Here is a 20,566-nt window from a genome sequence, read left to right as displayed (position 1 = left end):
ATAGCTTACCGCCCTGAAACAAACAAGGCAAGACAATTCTGGGGATTTTGTGTCCATTTTCTTGATGCACCAAGACAAAGTCTTGAGTCTGGTGAGAGAAACACTACCTTAAATTACTCATGCTCTACACTCATGGGTTCAGAGATCGCCTACCAGCAATGAAACACCTCAGCTATTTGCCTGTTGTGTACTCAAATGTTTGTTTTTGTATATACAATAATACAAAATGTACCACTTGTCTTTAATTCATGAACACAGAAAAGATACCTGAAACTATTCAGAGTAGTAGTCGAATCTTTTGTGAGTTAAATGTTAACTGTGTAATTTGTTTATGTTAAAATACTTTCTCATATCGCAGCTTAATATGCAGCTAAACAAAGTAATTTGTTACTTTTTTCCTCTAAAAAGTAATCACTGTGGTTCACTGAATCACTGATTCTCTAAACAGTTGCGGCAATTTTGTGCATGGTATTTCAGCACAAATACCTGCATCTTATTCACTTGCCACCTGCAATCAAGTTTAGCGGGCACAATCAGCGCTGAAATTGCGCTGCATCTTCAATATTTAAATCAAGTAATTGTCATTACTTTCTGCGCAAACACGCCTCCTTTCTGTGTAAATTAGGCTCATTAAAGATTGCGCTTAATTAAAAAAAAAATTGCCCTGCACAATTTACGTTGCACTATTATCGGCAAATGAAAGTAGGCGGCAAAGTTCATTTAATTTAAAAGAGATGTTTGGGAACATTTCAACTGATAATTTCAGCAGTAGTTAACTCATCAAATGATGTTATAACCTGTCATATATCCAGATGTGCGGTGTCGTCAAGTGTACGTTCTGCATTTATAAGAGATGATCCATGTCTCTGGATCAAAGTTATTTTGTTCAGTCCTGGCAGGGTGGGTCAAATACGGTGGTCTGTGGCATCCTCGGCTGTATTACATTCAAAATTGGACCTTAATATCAGAATTGCGCAGAAAATTACGTTCAGGAGAGATTTTGTGGGCGCGTTCAAGCTGTTGCCTGATGTACATAATTTCATTAGTGAATCAGGTGCTAAACAGGTGCAAAACCCCCACACATTTTACAGGTGCAAATCAGTCTCAGTGAATCTGCCCCTATGGCTTTGTGGTGCAAAAACTTTGCTCTGTTTGTTTGAGCATCACGACTAGCCCGACACAGCAACATTGGATACTTGAACAACACTTCATGATTTGACATTGATGTACTGTACAACACTGTGTATGTGTTGTGTAATGGTCTGTGCTGTGTAAAGTGGCCTATTGTGGTTGTTTGTGAGAGGTCACTATGTCATGAAGAAAGCTTCATTTCTAGCTCTGCTGTAGTTCAATTGCATTGGGACATTGGTGTAGACATATGTCGGACTACATCCCAGACACCATTGCTGCCCTAAATGTAGTACACAAACATATTCACACACCACTGCCACTGAGATAAAAATAACGTGACCTACCTTTCAGCTGCAAACATCCTCAAGTGAGCAGATACACTCAAACACCCTCCAATACGAGTTAAACACTGTTGACCTCGCACAGCTGCACCAAAATCTGCGCCATTTATCAAAATATAGAAATGAAACCGACACAGAAGACAAACAAGTAGAATAAATGTTGTCTTTGGGCTTTCGGTGCTTAAAAAAACTTGTTCAAACAGCCTTATCAAACCAAATTTTCCCCTCAACCAATCGTAAAATAAAGCAATTAAGTGGTCATGTCACCATCTATTGGTCTCTAGTAAAATATGCCTTAATTTAGCTCCATCTGGATTTCTGAGGCAGTAAATTATGATACACTGTAATTTTGTCTTACTGTGAAAGGATATTTAACAAGCCACTGGCTTCTCACTCTGAAACTTAATCATTTTTATCCCTTATCCTTTTTTTCAGGTCATCTCTGTTTTAGATGAGATTCAGTGTTGAAGCATGTCTAAAGACCCAGTTAGAGGAAACAGACATTAAATTTCTCTAATGGTTTAAAAGCTAATTGACTGCCCCTTTTTAATTGTGTTGGCACCAATGAATAAGACCATGATCTGAACAAACTGATAAAGCTTTTACATTTTTTCATGTCTATTAGCTTTTAGGCCATCTTTATGCTAGTGTACACCAAAACATTGACAAAACTCACTTTTAGCAGATTTTAGCATTTAAAATGTAGTCTTCTTCTTTGCATAAAACAGACCAAAAATATTGATGACTCATCCTGCACTGCAGAGTTTAGTCAAATTAAATTCTCTCATGAATGAAAATGTCCCTCCCCATATTACCACCTGCAACTGCCTAGCAAATCATGGTTTATTCATGGTACATCAGGGAGGTGGTAGCTTCGCTAGTTTTCAAATAAAGTTGCCTTTCAGTAACAAAGCTATTTTATTGATTAGGTAGCGTCATAGTGTTGACAAAAGCCACACTGCTACTTCATGCCATCTACCTGGTGTTTACTGTCTGCAGTTTTATTTTTCTCCCCTTTCCCAGTTCCCAATGCACGCTAGGTCCTCGTGGTCGTGTAGTGACTTGCCTCAATCCAGGTGGCGGAGGACGAATCTCAGTTGCCTCCATTTCTGAGACCGTCAACCCATACATCTTATCACATGGCTTGTTGAGCACATTACCACGGAGACACTTCACACCATCCACCACGGCATCCATGCACTACTCACCACGCGCCCCACAGAGAGCGAACCAAATCAATGTAAATACTTGTAAATAATACATTTATACAATTAAACAATAAAGATGCAACAAAATATAACATTTGCAATATAAATTATGAATGAAGTATCCCATTAGATCATTTCTTTCAAATGTAAGCAAAGGGGACATTATAACTGAAATATACTCATATGAATCGATATTGAATCTGATCGGAATCAGCTTATGAATCAGAATCAAATAGAATCTGGAAATCTATATCATTATCCAGCTTTAATGAATTGGTCATATGTGATAGCAAAGCAGTCTGAGTCGGTTCACGATTCAGTCTGAATGACTCAGAATTTTCACGTGTGCACTGCTTAATCACTTGCGGTTTCTCACTGACCAACACGCGTACAGAATGAAAACAAAGAAAACAAAAGTAGTGCTTGTTGCAATGGATATTTATCTACAATAAATGAAAACCAAAAGTAATTTAATAATTTTTTTAGTAATTTTAGTCAAAAGTCAAACCAGTAAGTCTTTGTTAAGTTTAACACGTGTGCAGCTTGTGAACGACTACTGCAGGTAAACACATAAAAAAAATACCATGTCATGTTTTTGGACATGTCAAGTAATTTTTATTTGTATAGCGCTTTTCACAACACACATCATTTCAAAGCAGCTTTACAGGAAATCATGTATTAACAAAAACAAAAAATTAAACTGTAATATCTATAAAGTCTTTGTTGTGTAGTTTGATTATATATGATTGTAAATTGTGTATTAAAAATAAATAATTAAATAATAATTGTAATTGTAACCCCAGTGAGCAAGCTGATGGCAACTGTGGCAAGGAACACAAAACTCATAAGATGTTGGTTAATGGAGAAAAATAAACTTTGGAGTAACCAGACCACACTGTTTGGGCCAATTCCTCTCTGGCTAACATCATGAATATAATGCCAAAATTAGTTATTTGTGTGCAGTGCAAGTCATGGTTTTAAATGTGTAAATTAAGTAAGCGTAAGGTCCGGTGTTTTTAAAAAACAAAGAATAAAATATTTGTTATGAACTTTAAGATGAATGACTAATGCCTTTGAAGTCCATCCTAGATTAACTGCAGAAATTCAAATAGCTACATTGTCCTGTACTATTTGCTGCAATCACCATGTAAATACAATAATAAACATGGTAACCATATATCAAAGTAATACCATGGTATTTTTTAAAATACTTTTAAGCACCTTGTAAATACAGAATGATACATAAATATGGTAGTTGTATATCAAAGTACCATGTTATTGCCATCTGATACCATCAGAAATTGGAGTGTTATTGCCCAGCTGTGCTCACACACAAAGGATTGACCTCTAACTAGAAACTTTCATTACTTTCAGAAATACAACAGCTAGACACAGAATTACAGGATTATATGAAAAGTATATATCTGTAGAGTAGTTATACAGGAGTGTGCAAAATAAATAGTGTTCAAATGGGTATGGTTTTGTACAGGTAGTAGTGTAAATAAAAAAAAATATATTTATTTTTTTGCATATTAAACAGATTGGTTTGTATAGGTAGCATGAATAAATATGTTTTTAAAATTTTTCACATGCACATACATTTTATATTGCACCATACTGTATACTAGCGTACTCTGTTTCACTATACTGTACTAATATACTGTAACATGGCTTTGATAAATATAAAGTTAATTAGTCTTTTAGATGCTTTGTCTATGACCATAAGCTTCTGGTTAAAAAAAATAATGGAAGTAGCTTTTATGTACATTTACATTTATTAATTTAGCAGACACTTTTATCCAAAGTGACTTATGAAATGAGGGAAGATACAACATAAGTGATTCATCTTAAGAAGAAAGTGTGAGCCAAAACAGAGATAAGAGTGACATTTTTTTTAGAGTTTAGTGTTAAGTGCTGATGGAAGAGTTGTGACTTTAGTCATTTTTGTTGAAGACAGAGAGGGAGTCTGCTTCATGGATGGTGTTGGGATGGTTCACGATCTCACCATCGAGGTACAGTGAAGCCGAAATGTAGCAACTACTTTTGGAGTGTAGCTGGTAGTGTAACTTGTTAGTTTCTCTGAAATGTAGCTTAGCTCAACAATTTTTTTATTTTATGTAGTTGGTAGCTTAGCTAGCCACATTTTTTTGCCCAACACTGGTGGTGATGTAACTAAAACCTATTGGTTGTTTCAAAAAGGAATTGCCCTTCGATATGTCCTGCCTCACCTTCCTGATTCAGTAGGAAATAACATTCAAACAGAAAAGAATACGTGTCATGCAATTCCATGGGGTCTTTAACAATAACCATCCATATTAGCAAGCAGAACATCAACTAAACGCATATCAATGGCAGAGGCGGATGAGGAGAAAGGCATTATGTCATCATTCGCGATTCATTAAAACAATGAAATCAAAATGTGTCCCAGATGCTGGGCTGTCATTTTTTGTGGTCGAAGGGACCGTCCCTCATCTGGAACAAGGGAGCTGCGTCATCATGCTATTCCCCCTTATACAAATTACCATTCAAATATAAACTGCCATTCTTCACAGATCTATGTCGGGCCATTGTGAAGATAATTGTAACATAGGAGGGTGGTTACTCTTCAGCATTTGTCTCTCAGCGTGGAGATTTCACCTATGTTCATTCAGTAATCAACTGATAGAAATGAATACATGCAATACGGCATAATATATTCTAAAATAAATCCACACAACAGCTCGGAGCCAAAGCGCAAGGGAAAGTTTCTCAGCTCGACATGGAATCGCACCAATTCAATAAGAGTTAGGTAGTGATTTATACTTCATCCTCATCTCTTGGCCTAATATCAGAGTGCCTCTATAGGTAGTCATGAAAGTCACTCCAGCTCACTGTAATAAATTACAGTGGTGGAACATGGATGAAGACGCTTTCAGTTCAGCTTCAGGCTCTCAGAAAATTGCCATTTTGAGGAGGGAGGAGTGGGGTGGGGGGGATAAAAATGCCGTAATGCAGTACAGACAAAGGTTATTCATCAGAGGAATTATTTGAAGTCAAAGATGACTGCCACTCTTGATATTGAATGCTAGGGAGCAAAGAGAGAAACACTCGCTCTTCTCTCTTCTCTCTCTCCCCCCTTCTTTCTCTCTTTCTCTATCTATCTCTTTGCCACTGTTTCTATCCATGACGACCCTGACCCAGTTTTTTGGCTGCTTATTATTCAGGCTACGGTTTATCCATGGAAAGAATGTGTGTAATTTGGTTTGACAACAAACCCCTGCATGTTCCTCTCTTAGAAGTGGTTGCTATCGACAGTGTGTCCTATTGAGTAATTTATTTTCTTTATTTTAATATAAAAGAAATCATAATGCACTCATATCTGGGGAATAAGCTATAATTTACAACACAGGAACCATTTGAGTATGCCCCTAGCTCAGAACTATTGCTTTTAGTAACTGCGTTTGACCTTTAGATTTCAGCTGAAATGAAACCACAAGGAAACCTTTCCATTTTGGTGATACAGTTGCTCTGCAGCGTGCCATTATGTTCACATTTTTCTTGCCCCCTCTATGTTTTATAAACGTTTACATGTTGGTTGAAAGTGAAATGCCACCAGTGACTAATACCACCAGAGAAAGCAAAGGTGAACATGTGGATTTTGATATTATTCTTCGCTCCAGCAACTGCTGATCAGAAATGAAACAGAGAGCATTTCTGGCATGTCTCCAAGACAGCATCAGCATCTTGCAAGAAGGGAGAGGAATATTCTTTATTGACTGACATAGTGGGGTTTTTAAGGGTCCGTCCATGTTGACATAGGGAAGTTTACAGAAGGTGGGAAAGGCCAGTGCCGATATTTACGTTTAAGCTGATAAGGAGACGACATGATTAATTATTTCCAACAGTCTAATATACAGTACAAGAGTAGGAGTAAGGAATATAACCTGCTTGGAACATGAGTTTTTTGCATTCACTCTTGGTTTTAGCAGACAAAAATATATACACAATGACCATGACTTGTCCCAAAACAAAGTAAAAATAAAGTTTTTGCTGCACATTTGCATTTCTTTCTGCCCTGCCAGTAGAGCTGTTAACAGGGCTAAAAACTACATTCCAATTTTTAATGCAATTATTTAAGGTAAAACAAAGTCAAATATGTGGATCGCGGATAGTCCGCTGTGGCAGGGAGCAGCCAAAAGTCATTATTTCAGGTAGGAGTAAAACTTATTCTACGTCCAAAAGAGGGTGCAACGAATCAATATAAACCAATCAGCACTGTATCATAGCTATTGTTTATCTGGCTGTAAACAAAAGTGCATAAAATGATAAAGATTTAGCAAGTCCAAAAAGTAAAACGAGAAAAGAAACATCTTCAATAGATGATTCTATGTTCATTTAGCATTGCACATTAGTCTATACCATTGCCATAGTACTACCACGGATTCAAGCTTCATAATACCTGCAGATCTACTGCGTTTTTCTTTAAATACAGTTGTATGTATGCACTTAATACTTTTTTAGTGAGATGCTAATAAGAGCAAGCCAAGGCTTAGTCAAGACACAACCGCCATTGCTTTGTATGGCACTTGACAGGGAGAGTAAATGTTAAAATTAAGGGTCATGTTATGTGTCTTTGTGCACAATGAATGTAAAGGGGAGACTTGTTAATGTTTTATGTTTTGTTGTGTTATTTAGAAGAGTTTTTGTTATGTGTTCAGGCTACTGGGGAATAGTAGAGCTTGAGCTTAGGTTGAGGACCGATACAATTTAAGATTGTTCTACACTACGGGTATTCAATAAAAATGTCAAGAGGTCTAGTCTCTACATTTCCTTTCCAGCAAAGGTCCGGAAAATAAGAACTGGCACAGTGTCAGTAGTCAGTATGGCTTTTTTTTTTTTTTTTTGTATGGATTTGTTTGTTTGTTTGTTTGGAATAGTTATTGTAATTTTCCACGTTGGCAGCAATAGTACTTTGTAAAAGAAAAAAATTATTAACAGTCAAAATAGTCTCTTCAAAGCAGAGATGAGGATAATGGCCCAGAGACAAAGCCAAAGCAGTGGGGTGTGAGGGATCTTTTCTACCAGAAAGATATATTAGGCTAAAATATTTCATAGAGTTCATTAGTTGAGGGCACTTGGATTTTAATATTACAAGATAAGATCAACATTTGTTTTCAAGCTGTGTGACAGCAGTCCAGTATTTGTGTTAGAATATTTGAACATTTTGAATATTTATTTGTAATAATTTTTAGATAAATATTAAAATAACTCTACTTAGCCTAATCAGGCTTTATGCGATACCTCATGTATATCACGAGGGAGAGAGGCAACACGCACTGAGCAGGAAATGAAGCGTGTTCGTAACTTGAGAAAAAGATGATATAGCGCTGATCATCCCTGAGTGCTTGCGGTGTGTATAGCTACATTGTTTTGATGCACTGCTCACTAAAACTAGAAACGTTAATATAAGACAACCGTTGTCATTATCTCGTGGTCCTGATGGAACCAAGCTGGGTTCCAGACTTGGGCCGCTGTCCGCTAATTGGTGACCACTGTTCTACGGTATATTGCTTTACTCTGTAAGCAATTGCTTTGCTAATCAATGCATAGAGTTTCCAATTAGCATGCATTCAGCATGCTATTATTCAATGTACTTGCTAGATCTAGCTAATCAGGTCCCCTTCTACTTAAAGTATTTAAGCAGAGCTTACATGGTAATTTTAAGTTCAGCCAAAGAGTTAAACTTAGTCAAGTGCCATTAAAATGTATGAGTTAGCTTACTCAATATTTCAAGTTAAGAGCAATTAACATACATTTGCAGTACAAAATCAAAATCAGAAAGTTCTATTACCTAAATCTTTTTGAGTTCTGCTAACTTATTCGGGTTTACAGTGTGCGTAAGCATGTGCTAGATGGATGCCTTTGACTTTTGAGCAGTGACGTGCTGTTTTTCAGCATGTCGTGCAGGATAATTATTTTTTTTTTAAACGCTTTCTCAATTTAAATGGAAATACAGCCTTTATAATGCGTCTCAAGACACCTGCGTTCTGTTTTATTAGTTGCACTGCGTCCCTTTTTATCACAAGAATGCAGTTGTCTGAAAGGCTCTTTAGTCATCGTAAGTGCTTGGCACACATCCAAAATTGCTAAAATGAGCATTCTAATGTGCATTTTTATATAAAATTAACTGGTTTGATTAAATTGAAATATATTTTTTTACATCACTGAATCAACCTGAATATTGTACATTAGCTTTCATCAAGAAAAAATCATCGAACATTACATTACATTAGATGAAAAATAGCTCGTTATGGTAGCAAATTGCTGGCTACCACTTTTTACAGTTTACGAGGATATTTTAGCTGATTCACGTTTTATTTTTTTTTGCACTGTATGTTTGTGCATATAAAATTTAACTTTAGTTTTACCACTAGCATTAATGTAATTTGAGCATTTTAGATGTTCCAAAAATTAAAACCTAGATATAAAACACAGCTCTGAAGTATTTCACATTTTAGAAGCACATTAGCATGTTGAAAATGCATTATATCCATTTCTGTCAATTCAAGAGGTTTTTATAATAGATATTTTAGGAGACCCATATATTCCAGCAGCTCAGAGTCTAACATAAAAAGCAACGAAAATGAGCATGGTGCTGAGTAGTGAGTGCATTTAAACCACAGGGTGTGGAAAGAATACACACTCGCAGTTTGATTTTCCCATACCCTGACCTTCCATAAGAAACTGATGAGGAATGAAATTGGTTCCAGTCTCCAGAAAAAAAAAAGCTCTGATTCACATCTGGACATTTGAGAGAGAGCGAGAAAGACACACAACCACACACATTCAGAATGTCCTAGTTGATGCTGCAAAAATGATTCCTTACTTTTGGACAATGTGCACTTGCGATATGAGAAAAGCTGTCTTACTAACAATCAGGACCTATTCCACGTTCCTGCCAAACAACTGCGTTTAATGACTATAAGCTTTTCTAAAACATTTGTGAAAAAAAGAAGATGCCATTCACATCTGTGTCACATGGAATGATGAGTACAGCACAGCAATAAAGTCTGAGCACAGGTGCAGCAGCGGAAATAGGATTCGTTCTATTTGATTACAGTATGTATCACTGAGCAGGAGATATGTCACTTCTAGACATATCATCCAGTGCCAGAGAAGCAAATGCATAAAGCCAATTTGACAAAGGGGTCAATATACGGCATCCAATAAAAAAGAAATCTACAAGACCTGCCAAGAGCTATAAACATCAAAATAATGGCCCCTCTGTTCAACAAATATATTCAATTGGCTCCTCTTTTCTTATTTGCTTCTTAAATCATTTTATATTTTTTGCCATTTACAAAGTCGTAGAAGTCAAACATGATACATGATGGTGAAAAGTATGCCACGTCTATGATGAAACATTAGCCGTGTCTGTACAGCAGGCAATCACAGGACATGATGCGGGGCTCATTGATTGCACGCAAGTTGCATGATTATGTTCAGCGCAGAGCGTTGCATTGCACTCCTATCTCATTACCTCTCTTCCTGAATGTCAGCCATTTTGATTGGGCGCCACAAAACCAGATAGAATAGTGTTGAAACAAGAGAGCACTATTGGCCTCCAGTTCCACATGAAATGTATGATCACCTTTATAGTTTCACCAAAATGGAAATCATGCAAGGTTTGAATTTAGGGATGAAGACTGCTTTAAAATGCCCTTTGTTTATAGTGTTGGTTGCGGTCTCATTGCACTAAAAACCTATTCTGTCACCAATATGTGTGCGGCATAATTTTTTCTCTCCTGGTTCCCTTCCCCCCTCCTTATGATATCTGTTTATATTGGATCTGTACAATATGAATAATGTAGAGCAACCAATCTCATTACCATGCTCAGATATAGAATACAGATTTTGTATAACATTTGCATAAAATTATGGCTCTCTTGTTGAGGGAGAAAGAGTGTTTCTTTCAGGACTTGATTTATTGGGTTCATTTATGATGAGAATGATTAGATTTGAGTTACATAAAATTGGCTTGAACGTGAAATTTATTATACTTAAGTTGAAATTCAACACTTTAAAATCCGATTTTAATAGCAGAAAATTTTAGGCACATTTCGGTCAGAAAAACATAATAGGAGAGTAATGCACATAGACTTTCATTAGCGCTTCCAAAATGTCGTTGTTTAACAATTTAGCACATGCATTTATTTTGCACCTTCTTTTGCATAATGCGCTCATTTTAAAAAGCCTCACAGAAGATGTATGTTTCTCATATAGCAAATGCAACACTTCATAGCTGTTATAATATTCAACACAATATGAAAACAAATCAGATGGAATTCTACTGGAAATGCAATATTTTGCTGCCTTTATAGGCTTTTCTCTCTCCAATTATGTTGTGTCTGCTTTTCATATTGTAGTCTGCTGTGCATAAATCAATAGCATATCATGTTGATATTACAGCCCATAATTTCGGTTTGGAAAAACAGAGACACACTGTCAAATATATTTCACTGGATGGTTCGGGAGAGTTTTGCTTGAATGCAGGACAATATAATTAGGTGGAGTAGCCATATACTTTACTCAGGGGCATAGACTGGTTATAATGTAAAACATAAGAGTTTAACATCATCCCAGCTTTACAGATTGTTTTCATCCCTGAGCCTTTCAGAAGTCCTTGCCCAGCTAAGTAGCAAACACTTAAGATTAGAAGAACAGAAGTTCCACATATATTTTAAAAGAGAGTTGTGCAGAGCTGGTTGGTGCTTAGTGTTGGCAGGGTGCCCTGATGCCTTCCTCCTCAGTAGCTGGTACTCTTATATAATGGTGCATGCAAGTTAAAAGAGTTTGTCAGGGAGCGGGAGAGCTAGGGGGTGGGTGTATGCTCATAGAAGGGTTATATAGGTTTAGCCAGAACGTATCCATTTTATCTGTTTACACAGTGTAATGATGAGGCCCGGCAGAGGGGTTCTGCAGAAATCCTGTTGACCTCTAGAGATCTCATAGAGGAATACAGACTTCAGGCACTGCAAGGTATTACTCTCGAGAGCAGAGCTCTCAAACTACCGGCACCTGGGCCACATTCAAACAGTCTCACAAATGTTAATAATCTATCCATAACTTTCTGCATTTTGGTTTGGACTTCAGTGTTATTTATACACACACACACACACACACACACACACACACACACACACACACACACACACACACACACACACACACACACACACAATAAGATAAAACATTTGCTCCATTCTGATGGTTGATGTGAACATTAACTGAAGCTCCTGACCCATATCTGCATGTTTTTTATGTATTGCACTGCTGCCACACGATTGGCTGATTAGATAATTGCATAGATAAGTAGATGTACAGGTGTTCCTAATAAAGTGCTCAGCGAGTGTATATCTACTTTATAGTCGCTTTAGAGTGAAAAAGGTTTCCTGTATATAAATCAGGGGTGTATATTATCTTTTTCTCAGTATATAAATATATTTGAGTGTTAGATAATAGAACTGATTTTGTTTGCCTTCAGAAATCCCTAGAGATGACTCATTTGAATCAAAAGGAACCTGATGAAAGGAGTTCCAACTCAGTCACACTGTTAGAATAATTTAGTCACATAAATTAGGTCTTTTTACTTTTTATAGATGTTAAAGATAACCTTACTGTTGTTGTTACCAGTAAATTTACATCTACATCCAATTCAAAATCAGTGCTGTAATGTAGAATGAGCATTTCAGTGGGACAAAATATGCAATGTTATTAGTCTTTTCACTTATTTTTGTAATATAATAACAATACTACTTATATTATTAGTTTCTGTCTTCACATTTTCATTTTATAGGCCCCAGGGGGTGGCTGGGTTAAGGGATTGAAGTAGGGGGGTGTTCTAAATGAAGGTTAAGTCCAAAACAAAGAAATGATTGTGGGGTTTGCTTCAGCAGGGTCAGTGCCAATAACTGTACATAGTAAAAATGCATTGTTGTAAATCAATTTTAAAAGCTAATTTGCCCTAATTTTTTGGTAAACTTTTCTAAATGTAGCTTATTAAAATCACTTAAAATTGTTATTTTAAGCTTAAAGGTGCACTCAGTAAGTTTTGTCTTTGTGTCATCTTGGAGTTACACTGACACTTAGTGGCTTGGATGAAGCATCATTTAAAATCAAAAGTTTTCATTTGTTTCAGATGTTCACAGTCAGCCATGATTACGTTAATCAATGAGTGAATGTGTCAAATAACAGGACAGTTACTGAGATTTAGTGAGTAGTATTCGACTGGTCAAGTGATTCCCCATGTGTGGACCCTCTCAATGTAGAATAAAACAGCTTTTTAAGGTTACTGATATGACTGGAGTCTTCATTATAATATGAATGGTCATGATTTCCTACATATTACAATTCATGTCTTTAAGAGTTCAACTTTTTTAATGAGGAAAAAATTTGTGCATTTTTAATAAAAAAAACAAAACAAAAAAAAAAGCTTTAGTTTAAAAGCAACAAAAAGCTTTAAATACAACAAATAAATCAACTGAATATATTCATCTGGAACGCCTGCTTTGATTTTCTCACCTTTTTAATTTTTTTGTATCGCTTATTTTAAGTACAGTAATTGAGAAATCTTGAAACCAATCTCAGTTCAGATACAAATACAACTTGTGTCAACACTGAGACCCTGCGGTATCACTAATTAGAATAAATGAACAGGAAACCCCTTGTAAAATAAATACGGACATTAGCAAATGAACACATTCCTGGCCACAGTAAAGTCCCCGCACACTCAATGGCCCTAAGGCCTTGTCGCTCTGAACCAGGGGAGTCGTTTAAGGATGAACAGTTTAATTACAGCGCTAATAAGTGTTGCCACAGACTTTCTAATATTATTCTGGGAGAACACTAGCATGTCATTACCCTCCTCCCCCAGAGGAGCGCTTCATATTAATCATAATGAGGAATTTGTTAGCATGTGGTCATGTCAGTTGGGATCAATTTCTTTTACCTAAGCTTCCTGTGAAGCTGCCAGACGCTTGGGGCGGAGTGTGGAAGGGATCGATTTACAGTCCCGCAGCCATTAGGCCCAGTTTTGTTTTTGTTGTTTTTGTTATTTGATAGCTCATTTGCATCACCGCAGCAGTTGCTGAACGAACATTGTAGTCGTTTGTTGACCTGTTTGCACAGATACGTTCTTTCTTTCACACTAAAAGTGTTGTTTATTTTAGGATGTAGCTTATACCCGCGGCCCTGCAGCTAAATGATAGCTCTTGTTTTTCTGCAATAACATAATAATTTGTGCAAGTATCTTATGCAATCAAGCTGTCAGATTTTAGAATCAGAATCTGCACTGGGTGTGGTTTTATTGGTCATGTAATGGCATCTCAGGCAATGAATGAAATGCTACAGTGACACAAAAAGGCTCCCAGCTTGCCACAAGATTGAGAGATGCTAGTTCACACAAATCAAAGAAAATCGCCTGTACAATTCACAAAATGGAGTTCACACATGCCAAGATTTGCTCCGAAAGCACATTCGTTGTGAAGGTGAGGGAGGATGTTGTCCAACTGTTGCTTGATGGATTTGGTGTCAGTTTGATGGGTTTAGCTCTGAGGTTTCACTTTTTCAGCTAAGGCTGCCTCATACTTTCCACTGGCATTCAAATGCAAATAGTGACTGATAGAGGGTGAGAGCTAAGCAGATAGAACAGCACGTGGACATGAGACATGTGAAAGGTCACGACAGTGTGAACATTTAAAGAATCTTTATAGAAATGGATATATGGTGTGAAAGAGTTAGGAACATTCTGTTAAAAATAACAGGGTGCCATTTGAGTGGGAGACAATGGCATAGAAATGAGGCATCAGGTTTTATTAATCAACATAACCTGACATAGTCTGTTGTGTGCTTCAGAAATTACTGTGATCGTTTAAAGGAATATACCGGGTTCAATACAATTTAAAGGAATAATTCACCCAAAAATGTTAATTATTTTATTATTCAATTATTCTGATGTCATCCCAGATGTGTATGACTGTCTTTCTTCAGCAGAGCACAAATTAAGGTTTTTAGAAGAAGATAGAGCTCTGTCAGGTCCTTATAATGGAAGTGCATAGTCATAGTACACGGGTGCCAGCACTTTGACGGTCTAAAAGTCACATTTAGGCAGCAATAAAGTAATCCGCATGACTCCAGTTGATCAATGAATGTCTTCTGAAGCGAATCAATACGTTTGTGTAAAAAATAAATCGTTATTAACTTTTAAGAAGTGCTTCTTCCCAGCAGCTGATGCATAACATAGCTGTTGTGTGACACAAGCGCGTCAGTGAGTTCACACAAGAATTTGGAAGTGGCACATATTTACAACAATAGTACAAATGTCATGTGACAGCTTTAGAGCCCTGGATGGAAGCACCGATTTAAAATTTTAAAATGTTTTAATTATTGACTTGTTTCTTACATAAAACTATCGATTCGCTTCCGAAAGCATTCATTGATTGACTGGAGTCGCATGGATTCATTTTATGCTGCCTAAATATGACTTTTCTACCAGCATTATAAGGACCTGACAGAACTCTATCTTCTGGGATGGCATCAGGGGAAGTGAATAATAAGAGAATTTTCATGTTTGGGTGAACTATTCCTTTAAGCACAATCGCCCGCATTTGTTGCATAATGTTGATTATCACAAATATTTATTTTGACTTGTTCCTCCTTTTCTTTAAAAGAAAACCTTAAAACGCCCCTAAAACTAAAATTAAGATTTACAGCTCAAATAACACATGGGTTTTAACATGATTAATGTAAGTGTTTTTATAAAAGTATTAGCTTTATATTTCTGCATTTAAACCCTCCAAAAATTGGACCCATTAACTTCCATTATAAGTGTCACGCTGTAACCTCGATTTTTGCTTTTTATAAAGAAAAGAACATCAAAATAGTTTTTTGAAGTAATCAGCATTATGCCACAAATGCTGTCAATTGATCTTAACTGGTGTTGAACCTGGAATATTCCTTTAATAAACCAATAAGCCACAAGAAGGTGTGCATCACAGTGATTTATCCATTGGTAGGGGGTGAACGACTTGAAACCCTCTTAACCATTGTAAAATCAACCACAGTAAGTATTGCTTTTATAAAACACTGGAATCGTTAATATGATAAAAACACAAATGTTCAATAAACAATTACTTGTATTAATAATAGGGTCTAATAATCATAATTCCTCTGTCAAATAACATAGCTCATTATACTAACTGTAGGCTATTTGTCGTTGGCACATTAATATCCACAGTAGACTAACCACTTGGAGGTACAGTGATGATTTTGATCACTGTTGTCTGTTACCTGTCTCCATAATAAACATATCCAGATTGAGAACAACAAATATTTTAAGGGTTAGTTGGAGTAAAAATTTGTTCATGCATAACCTGTGCAGTTATTGGCTGTCATAATAACTCTAAGTAGTTAATGATATCAGGATAGCTAATCTCAGGCAATTGCTTCAAGTCAGCTATACACCCATAAAGTCATCGCAGCTCTGTAAAGTATCTGCACTATGGACCCTTACGAATATTGAGAATTCATGGCAAACTTGCAGCAAATTGTCCATTGTTGCCAAAGGTTTGCCAAAAGCTTATTTGCGTGTGAAAATAAAGAGAGGCAAATTTGAGGCAAGTTTGCGAGTAGTTTCGATTGTTTGTAAGGGGAGACGCGTTTTTCATTTCCCCTTTTTTTACAAACTTATCTGTGGAACACTTCAGCGTTTAGGAAAAAGGTGCGTAGAATATACCATCAAAGTAGTGTTTATAGTCATTTTACAACGGCTTTGAACACAGCTCATCCGATCAGAATTTTAGAGTCGGGATTATCCATTTTATAAGCTACATATACAGTAAGCTTTTAAGATATTTTCATGGATCTACACCAATGACTGCAGCTTGGTTGAAAAATTATGACACACACTTTCAACCTTTTTGCAGCAAACATATTTACCCATTCCTAAATAGAGTCTGTAACATTCATAGGTTGTAGTTGTGTTTCAAGAAGCAGCACATTTCATAGTTTAAGAATAGAACACATCTTAGATCAGCCTGATCACATTAATCACAATCAATAAGCTAGCATGAAATTAACTGTCATCCGTGCGCAAAAAAATCAGATCGGCCCATCAACTTGCACACTTAAAAGGTCGCAATGTGATAGGCTTTCATTAGGATTATTGCCATTTCATTTCCATAGAATTATCTCGAGCCAGCATAATGAAATGAGATGTGCTGCTAGGATGAACAGAAATACAAACATTCAGCCATTGACAGGCGTCAGCCATTTGTCCTTGAAATTTTTCTCTCTCCTTTCATTATTACGCTCTCTCTCTCTCATGTTCAGGAATGTCCTACTTCATTGACACGCACATACAGTATTTTGCTTCAGTGTAGTGTGTCAAACTAAAATCATACATTTAAAACTCCATTGACAGTCAACCCTGTTTTTATATTACATATTTAAAAGCACTTCTGTGCCTATGTTTTTGTGTATCATTGTCACTTTTTAGCAGCTAGTTTTCTAGGAGGTTCAGATCATGCTTCCCAACAGCTCATCTTCTGTTCTCACTATACATTATATTATCCCATTTTAATGAACCAAGAAAAGTTGCAACTCTATACACCAGTAGATATATAAAAGGAGCAGGGTCTTATTTCATTCCATTTTAGTTAGTAATTTCACTGATTTGATTAACTTGACCTCAAAGCAATGTTGCAGTTGACCTTTTTTTTTGGGGGGGGGGGGGGGGTGTTCTGTTCTGAATTAGACTTGTATGTGAATTCTGAATTAACTCTGTCTGGAACCCCTCCAGCCTCTGCTCCCACAACCGCCAATCGAACACTTTCTCCAGGACCTTCAGTATATATAGCTGATCTGAGAATGCATCTAAAGTATGATAGTCCCCCATTCCCACATAGCCAACTGAAAACAGTTTTCTACTTTTCATATTATTCAGTCATTTTTCATGGGTTTTAAAGAAGCTGAGCAGATGTAAATTGGTGGCTAATTGCCAGGCTCTTTTGTCAGGCATGCACGTCAGCAGATTTTGCTCAGTGTGTGTGTTGTGTGTATGTGGACTGCAGCATGCAGGCAGTGTAGGCTGCTGTAATTTCACAGGTGTGCTGCACAGCTGGGTCATGGGCTCATTCTCTTTTATCACACAGTTAACCCACACTGACGCAGCTGAAGCTGTTTTGAGCATCTTCAGCATGTGAATGCACATGCTGCATGTCTAATGTGAAAGACACATGGACATCTGTTTTGCATGGCGTAAGCTGATTTGTTCTCTGACTTGTTTTTGGATAGAAATCATCTAGCGTTTCTTTCCTTGTTTTTATTTAAATGGCTAAATTTTGAAGTTAAGCTGGTTTCTTGGGACAGAAAACCCACCTGAAACCCACTTTTTTCTCTGAAACCCACCTCCACCCCAGCTTCCACCTGCCTAGATCTGCTACACATGGCTTGTTTATGTCAATGTGTGCAGCAGCATGTAACACATGCTTGATGCAGCATGTGTTGCATTTTGTCACATTGTGCAGCAGCATGTCCACATGCTAACTCTGTATGTATGTGTTTTTCTAGCAGTAGCAAGTCTTCGTACTTGCTCTGCAGCAGTAGTGTAGCAGATCTAGTCTGCCAAGACCAATATCCTGTCAATATGTCATACCCACATTCACATGCTTAATCATTCTGAGAGTTGACATTACTGAAATATGCTTCATGTAGTAGCATCTAAATTAACTAGTTTGATTCATGTTTAAAGTATTTTTTAACATCACTTAATCAACTTGAAAACATTAGGGCATGCTAACACTTCATTTTAAGTGTTAGATTAAGTAGAAAAACTTTTGGTAACAACTGCAAGTTACCACTTTTTAAAGTTTACATGGGTTTACAGCTGTCTCATAAAAACACTAGACAATGCTATGTTTGGATTTGATCTTTTAAAGCTAAAGTTTTAAATTTTTGCATCACTAGCATCACCCAAATGAGCTGCTAAAAATAGGCTAAACAGGTTGTCGAACCCTTCCCCACATCTGCTATTGGTCAGAAAAAAGGCATTCCCGCCATCAAACTCATGGCACTGTTAAGCCAATGTTGCTGTCGGGATTGTCAAGATGTTCAAACAAACAGAGCAATGTTTTGACACATTATTCGGGAAAAGCAGCCCACGAATGGCTAACTTTGGTCCCAATAAAGTGCTCGATGTGGTCTTCTGTTGTTATATCCCATCCGCCTCAAAGTTCGACGTGTTGTGCATTCTGAGATCCTATTCTGCTCACTACAATTGTACAGAGTGGTTATCTTATCCATTAACCTCTCTCATCAACAAGGCATTTCTGTCCACAGAACTGCCGCTTATTGGGTGTTTTTAGTTTTTGCCACAATTCTGAGTAAACTCTAGAGACTGTAGTGTATGAAAATCCCAGGAGATCAACAGATACAGAAATATACAAACCAGCCCATCTGGCAACAACTATCATGCCATGGTCGAAATCACTGAGATCAAAATTTTAACCATTCTTATGGTTTGTGAACATTAACTGAAGCTCCTGACCCGTATCTGCATGATTTTATGCATTGCACTGCCACACGATTGGCTGATTAGATAATCACATGAATAAGTAGGTCTACAGGTGTTCCTAATAAAGAGCTCATTGAATGTATAGTTGTCTCTGCATTATAAACTGGGATAGACTGAGAACGTTTTTTAACATTTTAATTTTAATAAGTTTATTAAAATTGTAATAAATGTACACACTACAGCTTAAAGCTTGTTTGGTTGAAAATTGTATGTAAGGAATAATTGACATCGGACTGTGGAATTATTGAAAAATATGTTTCCCACAGATATTTCATATAATATAACTGTTGTATTGATCAAGTGTATCTAGCTCAATACAGCTCAAGCCTTCGTTGCTAGTTCAATAACGTCACTTTAGAACTTGCAACGGACGATACGCTGCTTTTCAGCATTGGAGTAACTAGGTAATGCGTGTGTGTGTGTGTGTGCAAGCAGAAGAGATGGGGAGGGGTAGTGTGGTGCTTTCCTTTATAGCTATGTGAGGCTGATTAGGGCAAAATACATTGAAACATAAAAAGTTTCACATATTAAAAGTTATTTCGGATAATAGAAACTGTTGTATTGATCAAATCGCAGGAGGTGCGGCTCTATTTGTTGGTTGCAACACACACAATGTGTGTGTAATCAGAGCGTGTGTAAGTGCGGGGGAGATGAGGGAGATTTTCAACCGAAATTGAAATAACATTGTTTGACGTTCTTAACCAATTTACTTTAACTAATGTCTTGGTTTATATGGTTATTTTGCAGTGGTAGCATGTATGGTGGGTGAGATGAGAGTGAAAGAGAGAGAGAGAGAGAGAGAGAGAGAGAGAGAGAGAGACCGAGAGACCAAGGATGCTTTTCAGTCGAAATTTAAATATATTTAGGATATTATAGACATTGTTTGTCATTCTTATCCGATATACTTAACCAATATTATTGTTTTAATTGTTATTTTGTTGTGGTAGCCTGTAGGGCTCTTTGAAATAACTGAAACAATTTGTCAAAGTGATTTGAAACCGTTATGCGATCAAGACCTGGAAATACTTCATAGCCGTGTGTTTACTGGAACAATAATTGCACACCTTAGAACATCCGTCAACCAATCAGAATCAAGCATTCAACAGACCCGTGGTATAAATTGATTTAATGGGCTAATCGTATAATGAGTCAAATGGTTGATATAACAGGCTTTTGTTGGGTTAGATCCACAGCGAGTGTTAGAGCCACCTGGGCCCATCCTACACTCTCAGGTCTATCCATGTGTGGGCTCATCAAACTTGTGCATATTTCCCTTT

The 20,566-nt window shown here is 36.9% G+C and overlaps 1 protein-coding gene across 4 annotated transcripts in view; it reads left to right on the top strand.

Annotated features, from left to right (window-relative positions):
• The window catches only part of LOC127648571 (thymocyte selection-associated high mobility group box protein TOX-like), an 87,522-nt gene that overhangs the window by 20,255 nt on the left and 46,701 nt on the right, over positions 1-20,566 (top strand). The gene's annotated exons all lie outside the window — the stretch shown is intronic.

The sequence above is a fragment of the Xyrauchen texanus genome, chromosome 9 (assembly GCF_025860055.1).
Source record: "Xyrauchen texanus isolate HMW12.3.18 chromosome 9, RBS_HiC_50CHRs, whole genome shotgun sequence".
NCBI classification, from domain to species: Eukaryota; Metazoa; Chordata; class Actinopteri; order Cypriniformes; family Catostomidae; genus Xyrauchen; species Xyrauchen texanus.
This window is presented reverse-complemented; position numbering and strand designations above follow the sequence as displayed.